Source organism: Uranotaenia lowii, chromosome 1 (genome assembly GCF_029784155.1).
Source record: "Uranotaenia lowii strain MFRU-FL chromosome 1, ASM2978415v1, whole genome shotgun sequence".
Lineage (NCBI taxonomy): Eukaryota > Metazoa > Arthropoda > Insecta > Diptera > Culicidae > Uranotaenia > Uranotaenia lowii.
In genome coordinates this window covers 180,401,504-180,418,663 of record NC_073691.1, presented here as the reverse complement: position 1 = coordinate 180,418,663, position 17,160 = coordinate 180,401,504, and the positions used below count along the sequence as shown (strand labels likewise).

The 17,160-nt window shown below is 39.3% G+C and overlaps 1 protein-coding gene and 1 non-coding gene across 13 annotated transcripts in view; both read left to right on the top strand.

Moving 5' to 3' along the window:
• LOC129738847 (polypyrimidine tract-binding protein 2) overlaps nucleotides 1-17,160 on the top strand; it is a 595,573-nt gene that overhangs the window by 173,229 nt on the left and 405,184 nt on the right. The gene's annotated exons all lie outside the window — the stretch shown is intronic.
• Trnaq-cug (transfer RNA glutamine (anticodon CUG)) lies at nucleotides 7,179-7,250 on the top strand. Its single transcript has one exon. It is a non-coding gene; the product is annotated as a tRNA-Gln (tRNA).

Sequence of the window (17,160 nt, the reverse complement as noted above, 5' to 3'; positions counted from 1 at the left end):
CCGAGTCTATAGGGAACAGACTAATACAAGACAGACAGAAATTCGGTACACAAGCAGGTTTCGCTATGACAAACTGATTTATGGTACGGTGTAACCTTTTCCTCTTTTATAACGGAGAAGTCCCATACAAAAAAGCGCACCGTATGTGTGAAAATGGAGACGTTGGCTTTGTAACACCGTCACGTGAAAAACGGGCCGTCAAAATTACTTGAAATGTTGTATCCGCAGCTTTTTCCACCCGAGAATGTTTTTTGTCATGGTTTCAAGTCCCTCACATTTTATGAAAGGGGGGGGGGGGGGGACTCCCACACAAAACCAACTTTTTATAGGACACAAATCGGCTAGTTTTCAAGCGATTTTCATGAAAATTGGTTCAAAAGCCTGTGTGGACATAACTAGATTATTTATTATTCAGATATCCAAACGCCACCCCCCCCCCCCCTTCCTCAATTTTAAAGCGGGTGGAAAAATGAAAAAAATATATGTGATTCTTACGAAATTTGGTTCAAATGCATAAACATTTAATACAATTAGTGATAACCCCCCCCCCCCAACACTTAATACAATTAGTGATGTTTTCCTCTTTAAAAACGCTGGGGGAGCTCTTTCATACTAAATCAACATGAAACTCGTTGTTCAGTGGATCAGTTTTCAAGCGATGTTTATAAAAAAAAAGATTTGCAACCAAGTTTCGACAAAAAAGACGATTTATTTGGGGTTCAACTAGACTTATTGCATTGAAACCTACATACATACATAAAATTGAAACTTTTTTAACCACCATAAGTTATAAACAGGTAATCTAATTGGCATCAATTTAAGTATCTGGTGTTTAAGGGGCAAATGATGGTTCCAAGAGTGGTTAAAATCTCCTTCCACTTGAGGGATCAAATTTTGACAAAGATGATGTATTCCCAAGTAACAAAAAGTCGTTTAGTTACTTGATCGTGTGCACTCCGAGTTAAATATTGGCTGAATAAAAGGGCTCTCGAAAGAAAAAACAACCATTTTTCGTTTGTACTCAATTAAGACTTCTTAACGAACCTGGAAATTCCATAGAAGTATGATACAACATGTTCAAAGCGAAATTTGGAAATTGTATTTAAATATCGTGCTTTCTAATGAACTTCTAAGGAACTTTTTAGTTCCTTGCGGAACTCCTAATGGACTTTTTAGTTCCATGCAGAACTTCTATGGAATTTGCGTGTCTTTCGAGTAGTTTTAAAATTTCTCACATGATGTTTCTCATTCGCTTAGATTTTTTTCAAAGCCTACCTTAATTAGTAACAGTTCAATCTATCAATAAGAACTTAAAATGTCGAGTGAGTTGAACGATATAAAGCCTTCAAGTAGCTTTTAGGAGACACTCTTTGGGACTTTTGGTTACAAGTGCTTACACTGGCTCTGAGTTGCTCTTTTATGTATTACTACTCACAAATATTGCACATAACAAAGAAAAATGCATCTTTCGACATTTAACCTTCGATTTGTGATTCAATCTTCTAAGTTTGACATGTGCTAAAAAATATTGGATGCAACTGTTAAAAGGACAATTTTTATCCCACAGACGTTCATTTGATGTTCATGAAAAAAGTCAACGCTGTGTAGATCATGTTAATCTTAGCGGTGACGGCCGGAGTGCTGATAACAGGAGTCCCGGCACCATAAACCTGAACACCTCCCCGTGCGATGAGATGAATGAGTCGGCATGTGGAGCGAAGATCAAGATACTCTTTGTGACGAAGTGGCGAGTACGGTAGCGTTGCAGCCAGACTGAAAACGTTCAGGGCAATCGTTTCGTTCTGTAGGGGTTATAGATGGATTATTAATTGGAATTGTGATATTTTTAGGGTTTTCATTCTGTCCTTACCACAGCATTGAAGGCGTCGATCGATCGGCAATACCAGTAACATTCGAAAATCATGGCACTAACGGAACATAACACTATGATTGCCATTATTGTTATTTCCGTGTGCATGGCTTCCAATAACAGTAACGCTGATGTGAAACTGGCGAAGTAGTAACTGATGAAGAAGGAAACCCGGATTGCTCGACAAATTTTGAAAAAGGTGCTGGAAAATATTGGAATGTTAAAACCACACTTTTAACAACCAAATTCATTTTTCAAAATTTCATTTTTGGCTCAACTCACATTAAGATGAGTCGATGTTGCTGAGCAACCATTTTGAGTTTCCTGTTCAATTCAACAGACAGCTGGATCCGTTCGTATTCTTTTGCCACCAACTTGAGCTCTCCGGTCAAACCGCAAATCAGAGCTGTCAGCGAGGCGCAGCTGCAAAAATATCTGGTGTAGTACAGAAGAAGCCCTGCTATGATGGAGTAAGAATAGATTAAAACTTTCGCAATCGTAGGTCCAAAGTACTCGGCAACCACGTTAATCCAGTAGTTCAAACATTTCACGTACTGAGGTGTAACCGTTACCAATAAATTTACGAAAAGTAAGACAAAACAAGCCAGAAAAGTGTGATGTATTGATTTGAAACTCTTTTGGCGAACTCTGGCATCATAAATACGGTCCCCTGAAGATGTCGGCTTGGCAAGTATAAATAACTTAGCCTCTTGGATAGTTCCGTGAAAGTGGTTCCAAACGAACCCATTCAGGGTGGAAAAATTCACAACAAGAATCATCGCTGAGCGGAGAATCAAAATAAGCGATATCGGATCCTCGAGAAATACGGAAACCATAAGGAAGAAGGCACCTATCAGCCATATAAAAACCATCATCACTGTCGTTAATGCTTTCCACCAACGCTTCCACGCTGTTTCCGGTGGAACTCGGATTCCTGCAATTTAAAAAAGAACACAATATTCAATATCGGTCTATTGAAAAAAAAAAAACACTAACCTCCCAGCAGTACTAATACATCCATCAATCGGAAACAGTCATCGCCGGGGGACGATAAATTGACGAAAAATTGTCTAACTCCTCGACAGCTTCGACGAAGTTGCTGCCAATAATGATCCAGAACCAAGCCGAACGTCATGCCACTTTACACTGACCGGTCCAAGAATTCAACTCCTAGAGATTTAACCTCCAGGAATCAACTAGACTAATCTCGACCTTCTGCTATAGATAATGATGGTTTGCAACGATGTCAAAACTGTCAAACCTCAACTTGTAATTTGACTTCCTGGAGAGTTCACGGGTGTTATAATATTTTTCATTATTCCAAAACAAAGGAATATTAACAGCTGTAAAAGTTCCTTTTCCTTGGCGTACACGGATGTGATTGAAGTATTTTTTTAAACTTTATTTTTCCCCAGGAACTGTCTATACGTTCTAGAAGGGGTCAGATGCCCAACACCCAGTCCGTGTCAGATTCATCAGATTCAGAACACGGGTTAAAAACTTTACAATAGTCCAGTGTTACGTGTGGAAAAGCAGTTTTACAAGCAACTGAACAGCGTAGTTGAGAGAATTCCGAAGGGTTACGTTCAAATCCACTCAAGCAACTTGAACGCAAAGATCCGATAATCAGAATTTTGAGCGCATCATGAGACGCCACGATCTAGTACAGATTAGCGAAAACGGAGAGCTGTTTGTAAAATTTTGTAGTAACAATAACATGGTGATCGGTGGATCGCTTTTTCCCCATTTGGCCACTTAGGTATCCCGAGATAGCTGAACCAAAAATCAAATTGACCATCGCTGCATCGGCCGAAAATGGAGAAGGAACCTTCTTGATGTCCGCAACAAGCGATGCGCTTAGATTGCACCGGACCATAACCTCATCCTTGGTGAGATACGACTGAGAGTTGCGCATGTTCAACGGCATGCGGTTGAAGAATCCAGAGTGGAAAAGAGCATACGTTGAACAGCGGGAATCTCGAGGCTCGAAGCTGCCTTTCTCACGACGAGCCATGGAACTCTCGGTTGCTGAGACTTACGTTTTTCGGATCCTCCTGAAACTCCGTTTTCGGGCCCGGTTTCGTTCTCTTTTCGTCAACTTGCTAATCGAGAACAATAGCGGTTGACAGTTGATGATGATGAAAACAATACAAATGTTGTCATCATACACGCTAAACTCAGCCAACGCAGCCTGTGGTTATGAGTTTCCCTGCAATGCTGGCAGTTTATTCTGGGTGGTTAACCCAGAAAATAATTGTATTTAAGGAATGATTTAGAGTTGAGAATCACATAAAATAAGCGATAAGATTGTATTCGCTATAGCTCTAAGTTAGCTTATAAGGACTTGACAAACTGAAATGAATAAACGGTATCTCGTTGCTAAATCATTGAATTCAACATCGGTAAAGTGTGCAGAAGATGATCTGAGAAAGGCGAAAGTCGAAATTGAGCAGGCATATACCTTACGTTATGCGGAGCCAAAAAAAGCAGGTAAACGAGCTTGTAGACGAGACAAGAGAACCTGGACAAACTCCTTAGCTGAAGAGGGGGAAAAGCCGCCGCCTTTGGAGAAATCCGATAAATGTACGCCATTTCTTGCCACCTTAGTGGTGCAAGAATTTCACTGAAAGACCGAACAGATCGGCTAAATGTAGAACCGAGCATATCGAGCAGCTCTTCCGATTCACGAATAGCGATGCAGCTCGAAGCGCCAATATTAAGTCGCATTGATGGCGTCAACTCGGAAGCGTCCTCGCTGGCTGAAATAGTAGTGGCTACCAAAGATATGAAGTCCAAAAATGCGCCTGGAATTGACTGCATTTCTGCTGAAATGTTAAAAGCTGACGCTGCCTTGTCAGCACAAATATTGCACCGTCTTTTCGTTGACATCTGGAATTGTTGAAACGGCGCTCGTGACGACCCAACCGAACATCGATAATGTTTACTCCATGGCGATTGATCCGGACTGGCGAACCGCGTGGCAAATTTAAACAATAATAGAGAGTTGTTCTAGAATCGTCGAAGAGTGAATTCACTGGAATTGTTGCCAGTTGAACATATTGGAAATCATTAGGAAAGTGCTGCCAATATAACGGATGGATAATCCAAGCATGTATCAATCACTATTGTAATCAGACCTTTTAACATGACTTAACGAGAATAAATATGATGATATTATCACTTTCCGACACAAATAGTACTCTGTATCCCTGTTGTAATATCAAATAAAACAGAGTCCTTTTTTTCTTTTTTTTTTTAAATCCCAGATAAAAGAAAAAAAATAGTACTCTGTTTTATTTGATGTTACAACAGGGATACTTCAACATTCCCGGCCGACTGGATGCAGGGTGTCCTTGTGAAGGTCCCAAAAGAAATAAGATCTGACCGAGTGCGGTACCTGGCGCGTTGATTTTAGCTATCCTCAAAGATTCTGATCCTTGCTCAGGATCCAGGAGGAAATGGATGCTACACTCCAACGGCGACCAGCTGGATTCCGACCCAGAAGATCATGTGTAGACCACATCAGGAAGCTACAAATAGTTCTGGAATAAATCAACGTATGATAGGAGTCTCTTCTGCTAGTATTAATTGATTTCGAAAAAGCATCCGACCGAGCTGCGCTTAGACGAAGGGGAGTCCCAGAGAAACTAGTCCATCTCATCCAAACGATTTTGACCTGGCCGACAATATTGTTTTGCTCGCCCAAAGACATCCGAATATGCAGAGCAAACTCGATGGCTAAAAGGCCGAAGCTCTCAAAATCAATGTCGGAAAGACCTAGTCTATGGAAATCAACACAGAAAATCCTTCCAATTTCGTGGTAGCTGAAGAACAAGTTGAGAAAGTGGAATGCTTCGGTTTCTTGGCAGCCTGATACCAAACAGACATTGATACCCCGATCAGAAAGGCCCGATTTGCGTTTGCGAGTCTCCGAAACATGTGGCGGTCAAACCAGATCTCTCTGCGAACGAGAATCCGAATCTTCAACTCAAACATCAGATCCTTATGTTACACGGGTGCGAAACTATATTTGTGAATCGCTGCCTGCGGAATATCATCCGCGCTTGGTGGCCTGTCAATTGGATCTCAATCGTAGAACTAGATCGCCGGTGTCACCAAAAGGCGTTAGAAATCGAGATTCGGGAACGTAAGTGGAGATGGAATGGGCGGGCATCCGCTGCGCAGAGATGAGAACAAGATTTGCAATGAGGCGCTTGACTGTAATCCGGATGGGCATCGAAGAAAAAGTAGTCCCTGAATCTCGTGGCGGCGTAGTGTTGCCGATAAAATACCCACAGTTTTGACGAGAACCTTGGTTGGTAGCAAGTGAAGATGTTGGCTCTGGATCCCAAGCAGTGGATAGATGAAATAATACGAATTTTGCGGACTGTCATCTACAATCTAAAATCTATCGACTCTACTAAAAAATTTGTCATTTTATTTCTGTTGAACGTAGTATCTCAAGATCGGTCATATTAAGACAAAAATTGAAAGCTCAAAAAACTGCTATGTTTACAACATTGAGATTAACCTCATTCAATGGTATATTACATCGGAGCATCCTAGCCGAGTTTCTAGCCGCAATAGATGTTAATTAGTTAGGTTTTAAGAGTGTATTTACCTTCCGTTTAGTCTCTCAAAGTCGTACCAAAATGAAGCCACTTCTTTTTTCGAGTTGACTCGAAAAATCCATCCTAATATTATATCGTCGGGAAACTTATGGAAATTATTGAGCACTTTTTCTAACTAAAAACTAGAGAAAATTTTAGCACGCGAACACGTTTTGAGTGTTATTATTTCTTACTCAAGGGGAATTTTTTAAGGCCCTTAACCCTTCATTAAGGAAAATTCATTAGAGGGGATCATCGTCGTCAGCGAGCAAGTCGGGTGTCCAATCTCCAAGCGTTTTTTAATGGGTCAGATCGAATTTTGGTTGACCTAACCTTCTTTCAAGGTCAATCAAGCAACGAGCTTTCCGGTATTCCAACGATGACTACCGAGAGAGAACATGACGGGGCGCTGAGAAGGAATTTGTTTTAGCAAATTTTATGTGCCCGCTTCGACTTTGATCGAAGTCTCTCGGTCCTATAAGAGGCTGCATTTTACCGCCTATTTTTCGAACGCAAAAGGAATGCAGCCGAAGATTGACATCTTTGTTTTGCTTCGGGTTTTCCTTCCTTCTGCGGGCGAGTCGATCGTGCGTTTGGTTAAATTTGTAAATGGACGAGGGAAACCTTTCACTTTTCGGTTCACAAATCAAGCAGCAAGCTGAAACAAGCGGGTTTTTCGAACAAATTTGTCCAACTGGGGTTCCATGGTGTAATGGTTAGCACTTTGGACTCTGAATCCAACGATCCGAGTTCAAATCTCGGTGGAACCTTGTCCCTAGATTATTTTTTTAGAAAGATTAACGATATGATAATATTCTAGAAAGTGCGTTAACAGTAACATTAAGCTAAGCTAAAGCTAAGCTAAAGCTAAGCTAAAGCTAAGCTAAAGCTAAGCTAAAGCTAAGCTAAAGCTAAGCTAAAGCTAAGCTAAAGCTAAGCTAAAGCTAAGCTAAAGCTAAGCTAAAGCTAAGCTAAAGCTAAGCTAAAGCTAAGCTAACGCTAAGCTAAAGCTAAGCTAAAGCTAAGCTAAAGCTAAGCTAAAGCTAAGCTAAAGCCAAGCTAAAGCTAAGCTAAAGCTAAGCTAAAGCTAAGCTAAAGCTAAGCTAAAGCTAAGCTAAAGCTAAGCTAAAGCTAAGCTAAAGCTAAGCTAAAGCTAAGCTAAAGCTAAGCTAAAGCTAAGCTAAAGCTAAGCTAAAGCTAAGCTAAAGCTAAGCTAAAGCTAAGCTAAAGCTAAGCTAAAGCTAAGCTAAAGCTAAGCTAAAGCTAAGCTAAAGCTAAGCTAAAGCTAAGCTAAAGCTAAGCTAAAGCTAAGCTAAAGCTAAGCTAAAGCTAAGCTAAAGCTAAGCTAAAGCTAAGCTAAAGCTAAGCTAAAGCTAAGCTAAAGCTAAGCTAAAGCTAAGCTAAAGCTAAGCTAAAGCTAAGCTAAAGCTAAGCTAAAGCTAAGCTAAAGCTAAGCTAAAGCTAAGCTAAAGCTAAGCTAAAGCTAAGCTAAAGCTAAGCTAAAGCTAAGCTAAAGCTAAGCTAAAGCTAAGCTAAAGCTAAGCTAAAGCTAAGCTAAGCTAAAGCTAAGCTAAAGCTAAGCTAAAGCTAAGCTAAAGCTAAGCTAAAGCTAAGCTAAAGCTAAGCTAAAGCTAAGCTAAAGCTAAGCTAAAGCTAAGCTAAAGCTAAGCTAAAGCTAAGCTAAAGCTAAGCTAAAGCTAAGCTAAAGCTAAGCTAAAGCTAAGCTAAAGCTAAGCTAAAGCTAAGCTAAAGCTAAGCTAAAGCTAAGCTAAAGCTAAGTTAAAGCTAAGCTAAAGCTAAGCTAAAGCTAAGCTAAAGCTAAGCTAAAGCTAAGCTAAAGCTAAGCTAAAGCTAAGCTAAAGCTAAGCTAAAGCTAAGCTAAAGCTAAGCTAAAGCTAAGCTAAAGCTAAGCTAAAGCTAAGCTAAAGCTAAGCTAAAGCTAAGCTAAAGCTAAGCTAAAGCTAAGCTAAAGCTAAGCTAAAGCTAAGCTAAAGCTAAGCTAAAGCTAAGCTAAAGCTAAGCTAAAGCTAAGCTAAAGCTAAGCTAAAGCTAAGCTAAAGCTAAGCTAAAGCTAAGCTAAAGCTAAGCTAAAGCTAAGCTAAAGCTAAGCTAAAGCTAAGCTAAAGCTAAGCTAAAGCTAAGCTAAAGCTAAGCTAAAGCTAAGCTAAAGCTAAGCTAAAGCTAAGCTAAAGCTAAGCTAAAGCTAAGCTAAAGCTAAGCTAAAGCTAAGCTAAAGCTAAGCTAAAGCTAAGCTAAAGCTAAGCTAAAGCTAAGCTAAAGCTAAGCTAAAGCTAAGCTAAAGCTAAGCTAAAGCTAAGCTAAAGCTAAGCTAAAGCTAAGCTAAAGCTAAGCTAAAGCTAAGCTAAAGCTAAGCTAAAGCTAAGCTAAAGCTAAGCTAAAGCTAAGCTAAAGCTAAGCTAAAGCTAAGCTAAAGCTAAGCTAAAGCTAAGCTAAAGCTAAGCTAAAGCTAAGCTAAAGCTAAGCTAAAGCTAAGCTAAAGCTAAGCTAAAGCTAAGCTAAAGCTAAGCTAAAGCTAAGCTAAAGCTAAGCTAAAGCTAAGCTAAAGCTAAGCTAAAGCTAAGCTAAAGCTAAGCTAAAGCTAAGCTAAAGCTAAGCTAAAGCTAAAGCTAAGCTAAAGCTAAGCTAAAGCTAAGCTAAAGCTAAGCTAAAGCTAAGCTAAAGCTAACCTAAAGCTAACCTAAAGCTAACCTAAAGCTAACCTAAAGCTAACCTAAAGCTAACCTAAAGCTAACCTAAAGCTAACCTAAAGCTAAGCTAAAGCTAAGCTAAAGCTAAGCTAAAGCTAAGCTAAAGCTAAGCTAAAGCTAAGCTAAAGCTAAGCTAAAGCTAAGCTAAAGCTAAGCTAAAGCTAAGCTAAAGCTAAGCTAAAGCTAAGCTAAAGCTAAGCTAAAGCTAAGCTAAAGCTAAGCTAAAGCTAAGCTAAAGCTAAGCTAAAGCTAAGCTAAAGCTAAGCTAAAGCTAAGCTAAAGCTAAGCTAAAGCTAAGCTAAAGCTAAGCTAAAGCTAAGCTAAAGCTAAGCTAAAGCTAAGCTAAAGCTAAGCTAAAGCTAAGCTAAAGCTAAGCTAAAGCTAAGCTAAAGCTAAGCTAAAGCTAAGCTAAAGCTAAGCTAAAGCTAAGCTAAAGCTAAGCTAAAGCTAAAGCTAAGCTAAAGCTAAGCTAAAGCTAAGCTAAAGCTAAGCTAATGCTAAGCTAAAGCTAAGCTAAGCTAAAGCTAAGCTAAGCTAAAGCTAAGTTAAAGCTGAAGCTAAACTGACGTCAATCTTTTTCTGCTTTACAAAAGCTGAGATGTCTCGCATAGTAGAATTAACCTCAACATTTATCCCATTTGTCCATTCGTATTGACAGTCTTAAAAATTAAGTTTTTTTATTGATGCTACTAACTTATTTTTCTGTTCAGCGTTAGAACAAACTTGACGTGACACCTACTCCGGTAAAATTAGAGTACAAACCTTTGACCACTTTCAGTTGGCCAAGGGCCAACCAATTTTCCAATTCCAATTGCTACGACTTTTCGTGAGGTAAAAGTAGATGGAAAATTTCTTTACGCTTCTTACGTCTTGGGCACGGTCCATTCATTCTGGAAATCTAAATTTGCCAACATTCGCCGAGAATGTCACACGTGTTTGCTGTTTCGCTGGATAGAAGTCAATTTTGAGAGCACCCGATAGAGAACGGTGATTTCGTAAAGATGCGGATGAGCTGGCTGACCACCCATCCTGTCACCAGTTTGATGGATTCGTTTTAGAATAGTATTTCATCGTTTACAGCAATTCTGACAGGGCACTGGCAAGATTGAACAGATGCGTCTTTTAGACCTGTGAAACGAAAAGTTATCTGCTGCTTGTTTCCTAAAACGAAATCTGATGCAGAAACATGAAAAGCTATAATCAAAGGTTAACACCTATTTTTCAAAATTCAAACTCACTCAAAAGACAGACCCCCTAGAGCACATTCACAAACGTTTGAATCGATCTAGATACACAAAACAAAACGGAGGGAAACCTTCGGAAAAGCAATTCACATTTCATGGTCGGTTAAATTAGTCAAAACATCTATTACCACCCGAAGATGAAAACACAAATGTTACGGAACCATCACCAGACACCAGACTTCATTCATCCCCTCCCTAAAGTCAGAAGCAAACAGGCGAGCAGTAGTGAATTCTTCGTTTGGCAATTAAGTTTGTTGTTAAACAATGACGCCATTATTGTCGGATAGCTTGCATCCGCAGTTTAGAGTTTTTGGAGGCGTCTTAAGATTTTTCTAGCTTTGATTCCGCTTTATTTCGCAGCTACAATTTTTTTGGAGGAGGTTCATCGATGTTGCATCACACTTCATAACCTCGGAAAATGTGACGACTCTTCTCGCCAATTTGACCGACATTCAAAATAGTGAAACAAATTAACACTGTTTCAGGTTGCTACGTTGAAGCCATTTTATTTCCCAGTTGATAAGAATTTTCCAAAAAAACTGTTATTTGAAAGAATTATTTTCAACAGCGACTCATTCTGAATTAGGTGTTTTTAACCTTTTCAATTCGTGGTTGCAAAAAATATGCAAATTGAAACCTAGAGCTGCGACTCTTAAATGATCCAACTAATACAAACCCCAAAAAAAACAACAAACTTGGAATCGCTCTCCATTGAAGTGTTAATTTTGTGTGTTTTCGTTTGTCCTACAGCAACAAGCCAGACTGTCATCATAACAACTGTCAACGGGGTCGTAAAAATAACAACAGCGCAAAAACCACACACACTCAATGTAAACGTTTTGAAACGAAAAAGAACGTTTCGATGTCCAGTTTTCCACATGTATCGGTATGTTTTTTTTCCGGGGGAACTTAATTTTGCTCCGGTCGATTCGGTCAATTCCTTTGAAGTTCATCTTCGTCACCCGCCGGACAGCGAGCGTCCGTCGATTTTGCGCTGACATTCCGATCCGTTTCGAGTGTCGTAAATGTAGCATCCAAGCGGATCCTATTTTGATGACTTTTTGGTGACTTACTGACTGCGAACCCCCAATGTAAGGTGGGATCCAAAGTCCAAAATGTTATTTTAACAAAACTTTCAAAATTGCATACAAAAGAAAAATTAAGTTAAAATAACGAGGAAACCGAAAAATAAAAATTTCGGAATTTTCACCCAATTTATGTGTCCTTTTCACGATATTTCATTACCCTAGACTTGGACTGATCATACACTTGACGCGTCACTCTTCTCTGATAAATTGAGCAAATTATTGCACGTTTCATCGGGGAGATTTGCTCGGCTGATGAACTTTGACAGTTGCTGTCAGCTCCTGGGGAACGTCAGAGCTCGCTCGCCTCGTCTCTGGGTATGTTGGTCCTGTGTTAGTTTTGGGGAAAATGTGAACGTTCATGAAAGTTCGCCATAAGGGCCTACACGCTTTTGCCATGTGAAAATTATAAATTTCAATTATCGATATACTTATTTTGTTTGGAACTTTTTTTTATTCAATTTTGAAATATTCATCTTCGGGACTGCATGAAAAATTCTTAAATCAGAACGTTATATTCGACTGATGTATAGCATAAAAAAATCTGGTCTTTCATTACTGCCTTAGGTAATCCTTACTTCAAATATTTCTGCCAACTGGCATTCCCGATATAGAGTAGTAAATTTTACAGCCTTTCAACTCATGTGAAATCGACTACACCCAGCGGCATATTCTAAACTGTGCAATATTCGTTAGTTAGGACATATTTAAGGTATTAAGGGATTTTGGTCGTTTATCCCATGGAAGGACCACCACGCCCCTTTGATAGGAAAATAACTTAACCATATATATATCGGAAAATAAATTTGACTTTTCAGTCTCTAAATCATTTCAATGCAACCAATCCAGTCTATGCTTAAGAAAAATTCAGACGGTTGCGGCATTATGGCGTAAAAGATACCTTAGTTTAAAATTTTTTAGATATTTTTTCTTCTGATGACCTGTTAAAAAAACCCATTCTGTGGTTGGTTGATCTTTTTAACGAATAAGTTTTTCTGCTAAATCTTTTTAATGAAATAAAATCCTTTGAATTCCTTTTCACCAATTTATTTTTTTATTATTTTTCAGGTGAGTAAACCTAACCAAAATTGAACTGTAATCACCCTGGCTGGTACCATTTTGAATAAGTAAGTAATTTTGTAGTCATCGTTAGCATTTTTTTTTCTAGAAATTAAATTGTTTGTGCTGAATGAAATTCAGTTTCATCCAAGCTCAAATTTCCTCGCGTCTATCAAGATGTTATTCTTTTTTGAAGTTTTCCTCCGGCTTCCGCCATACGGATATTAGTCGTCATTAGTCAACAACAGCCCCCCGCCTCCGGCTTCCTAGAGCTCTTCCACACTTCCACCCACAAATAATTAAAAATAAGAACCTCCATCCGGATCACCTCGGCAATGGTGCTGCTGCTATTGATCGTTAAACGTTTCCGCTCATTTTCCGGCCGTTTTCGGCCCAAACGGGAAGGTCGGTGTTGCGGAAAAACGGGGGCCAAAAATTTAGCACTTGTTGAATGACAACGGCCGGCACTGGGATCGAGGTCTGTGTGTGGGTGCGTTTTTTTTCTTCACTCGTTGCTGCGGTAGCTGAAACAAACCGAGAACGGGCAAGCACTTTGTTGCAAACCTCATCAACCACATTATGGTCACATTTGGGGCGGCAAATTGTAATGCTGCCCCGAAAATGGAGGTTCCCCAAAAAACTACACGGCATAAACAAGCACGGTACACGTGTTCTCGGCAGTGGCCGAGGACACCAATACTGTGGCACTCGGCCTAATTTTTTTTTTCAAAAGTTAAAACGCTCATTGGAAATGCGCACCTTTCGGGTAGATGTTGGTCAGTTTGGTGGAACAGTGTTGCTCTTCAAATTTCATAAATATTACCTTACATGGCGACCGTCAAAAATTGGTTTTATCCTTTTCAATGTGGTCACTTTAATATTAAAAATTGTGAACTGGTTTCAGAATTTGTACCGGCATTTATTTCTCATGGCGAACGTCGAAAATTGCCTGTTAAAATTAAAATGCAACAATTATCGTTAAAAAACTAAATTCTGTCATGAGAAAGCTGCCGGCATCATGGATGCCGAGTATGAAAGATACCTAGAAATTCGATTTCGTGTTCTAAATTCTGGCGTCTTAAAAAAAGCAATTACGTAAATTCCTAAATCTTTAATCCGGCATCACTGCTCAAATCGGAGCGGCAACGTCCAGCAGAATGTTGTTGTTGTGGTTTGCGGCTATTCCAGCTGCGAAATATTTGTAAATCATAGACGCTTTTGTGTCCGTGCCGGGGTTGTCCAGAAGGCGAGAGAAATTTGTGGGGCAAAATCGTAGCTTTTGTATGTTTTATTTGGATGTTAAAAATAAGATAAAACAAGTCTATCTAAACTGATGTCAGTACTCTAACAAGCGTTCACAGTTTATCAGATGCTTCAATATTTCTGTTTAATTTGAACTGATTTCTGTTGAAACTAAGCTGAAGTAAATGTTTTCTCATAATGACCGTGTAATTTAATAGCCGTAACGCAGCGAAATTCTTACGACGAACTTGTAGGTCTTCAGTTTTGACCTGTTTCGTTGGCCGCGGATTATTTTGATGAGTTCTGATCAAAAACATCAGATCCGAGGTTCTAATTGTCTTTTGCAACAACAGATGCTGGGGCCGTTGTTGGCAAAAGGAAACATGCAAAATAAAATAAATTCACGATTCGCAATTAGAAGAAGATTGGTGAACGCGATTGCCGTTGAGGCCCGGACCTTGGTTAGAATTTCGAATCTCCTCCTCTGTTCTCGGTCAGGAAATCGGCTCAGATTTAACCGATGTCTGTGTGTATTTTTTTCTTGTCTGCAAGCAGGTGGTTTGCTTTCACGGTTCCGTTGTTGGAACTATTAGATTTCTCGATTGTTGATCAATCAGGCTGCGATAGAACTGTGAAGCTGCTGCAATTAAAGTTGTTAAAATTTTATTCGTTAGACACTTGTTTCGCTGACTTATGACTTAGAATTGATTTTATATAAATCAAATTTAGGATTAAGATTCTTTATTTATTTGTTTCCAAAAACCAGAACCATGCCAGGATGATGTATGTGGAAAAAGAAACAGAAAATGGGAAACGAAAATAAGAACAAAGAAATTAGAGAAATGAAACGCAAAATGCGGAATTTCAAACAGAATTGCAAAATGTAAAATAAAAAAGAAAGAAAAAATGAAGAATCGAAAGAATAGAGATCTGATACAAGAAATCTGAGACGAGAGATCAGAGATGAGAAATGAAAGATGTGAGATTGGAGGTTGAAGATAAGAGTTGAGAGATTAGAGATGAGAGATGAGAGATGAGCGATGAAAGATGAGAAATGAGGAATGAGAAATGAGAAATGAGAAATAAGAAATAAGAAATAAGAAATAAGAAATAAGAAATAAGAAATAAGAAATGAGAAATGAGAGATGAGAAATAAGAAATGAAAAGAGAAATGAGAGATGAATGAGTGGTGAGAGGTGAGAGATGAAAGATGAGGCATGAGGCATGAAAGATGAAAGATGAGGCATGAGAGATGAGAGATGAGAGATGAGAGATGAGAGATGAGAGATGAGAGATGAGAGATGAGAGATGAGAGATGAGAGATGAGAGATGAGAGATGAGAGATGAGAGATGAGAGATGAGAGATGAGAGATGAGAGATGAGAGATGAGAGATAAGAGATGAGAGATGAGAGATGAGAGATGAGAGATGAGAGATGAGAGATGAGAGATGAGAGATGAGAGATGAGAGATGAGAGATGAGAGATGAGAGATGAGAGATGAGAGATGAGAGATGAGAGATGAGAGATGAGAGATGAAAGATGGGAGATGAGAGATGAGAGATGAGAGATGAGAGATGAGAGATTAGAGATGAGAAATGAAAGATGAGAGATGAGAGATGAGAGATGACAGATGAGAGATGAGAGATGAGAGATGAAAGATGAGAGATAAGAGATGAGAGATGAGAGATGAGAGATGAAAGATGAGAGATAAGAGATGAATGATGAGAGATGAGAAATGAGAGATGAGAGATGAGAAATGAGAGATGAGAGATGAGAGATGAGAGATGAGAGATGAGAGATGAGAGATGAGAGATGAGAGATGAGAGATGAGAGATGAGAGATGAGACATGAGAGATGAGAGATGAGAGATGAGAGTTGAGAGATGAGAGATGAGAGATGAGAGATGAGAGATGAGAGATGAGAGATGAGAGATGAGAGATGAGAGATGAGAGATGAGAGATGAGAGATGAGAGATGAAAGATGAGAGATGAGAGATGAGAGATGAGAGATGAGAGATGAGAGATGAGAGATGAGAGATGAGAGATGAGAGATGAGAGATGAGAGATGAGAGATGAAAGATGAGAGATGAGAGATGAGAGATGAGAGATGAGAGATGAGAGATGAGAGATGAGAGATGAGAGATGAGAGATGAGAGATAAGAGATAAGAGATGAGAGTGAGAGATGAGAGATGAGAGATGAGAGATGAGAGATGAGAGATGAGAGATGAGAGATGAGAGATGAGAGATGAGAGATGAGAGATTAGAGATGAGAGATGAGAGATGAGAGATGAGAGATGAGAGATGAGAGATGAGAGATGAGAGATGAGAGATGAGAGATGAGAGATGAGAGATGAGAGATGAGAGATGAGAGATGAGAGATGAGAGATGAGAGATGAGAGATGAGAGATGAGAGATGAGAGATGAGAGATGAGAGATGAGAGATGAGAGATGAGAGATGAGAGATGAGAGATGAGAGATGAGAGATGAGAGATGAGAGATGAGAGATGAGAGATGAGAGATGAGAGATGAGAGATGAGAGATGAGAGATGAGAGATGAGAGATGAGAGATGAGAGATGAGAGATGAGAGATGAGAGATGAGAGATGAGAGATAAGAGATGAGAGATGAGAGATGAGAGATGAGAGATGAGAGATGGGAGATGGGAGATGAGAGATGAGAGATGAGAGATGAAAGATGAGAGATGAGAGATGAGAGATGAGAGATGAGAGATGAGAGATGAAAGATGGGAGATGAGAGATGAGAGATGGGAGATGAGAGATGAGAGATGAAATATGAGAGATGAGAGATGAGAGATGAGAGATTAGAGATGAGAAATGAAAGATGAGAGATGAGAGATGACAGATGAGTGATGAAAGATGAGAGATAAGAGATGAATGATGAGAGATGAGAAATGAGAAATGAGAGATGAGAGATGAGAGATGAGAGATGAGAGATGAGAGATGAGAGATGAAGGAGGGGGCATAAGGCAGGAATATTTTTTAAATATAATTGATAAAAGGAAACGGAAGTGAGAAATCAGGAGTAGGAGTTCAGAAATCAAAAATGAGAAATGAGAAAAAAGAAATAATTTATGAGGTATGAGAAATGAGGATTGAGGAATAAGAATTGAGAGAAGAGAAATGAAAAGTGAGGAACGAATTATGAGAAATGAGATCAAGGAATATGAGAATGAGAAACGAGGAAGGGGATGTGAGACTTTTAATTTTATGTTAGCAATTGGAATTAGAAATCGAAGTTGGAGAATGTGTTTATAAAATTTTGTCTAGTGTCATTTGAGCAATTGTTAATCATCTGTGAATACCTAACCCAGGTGTCAGTTCAG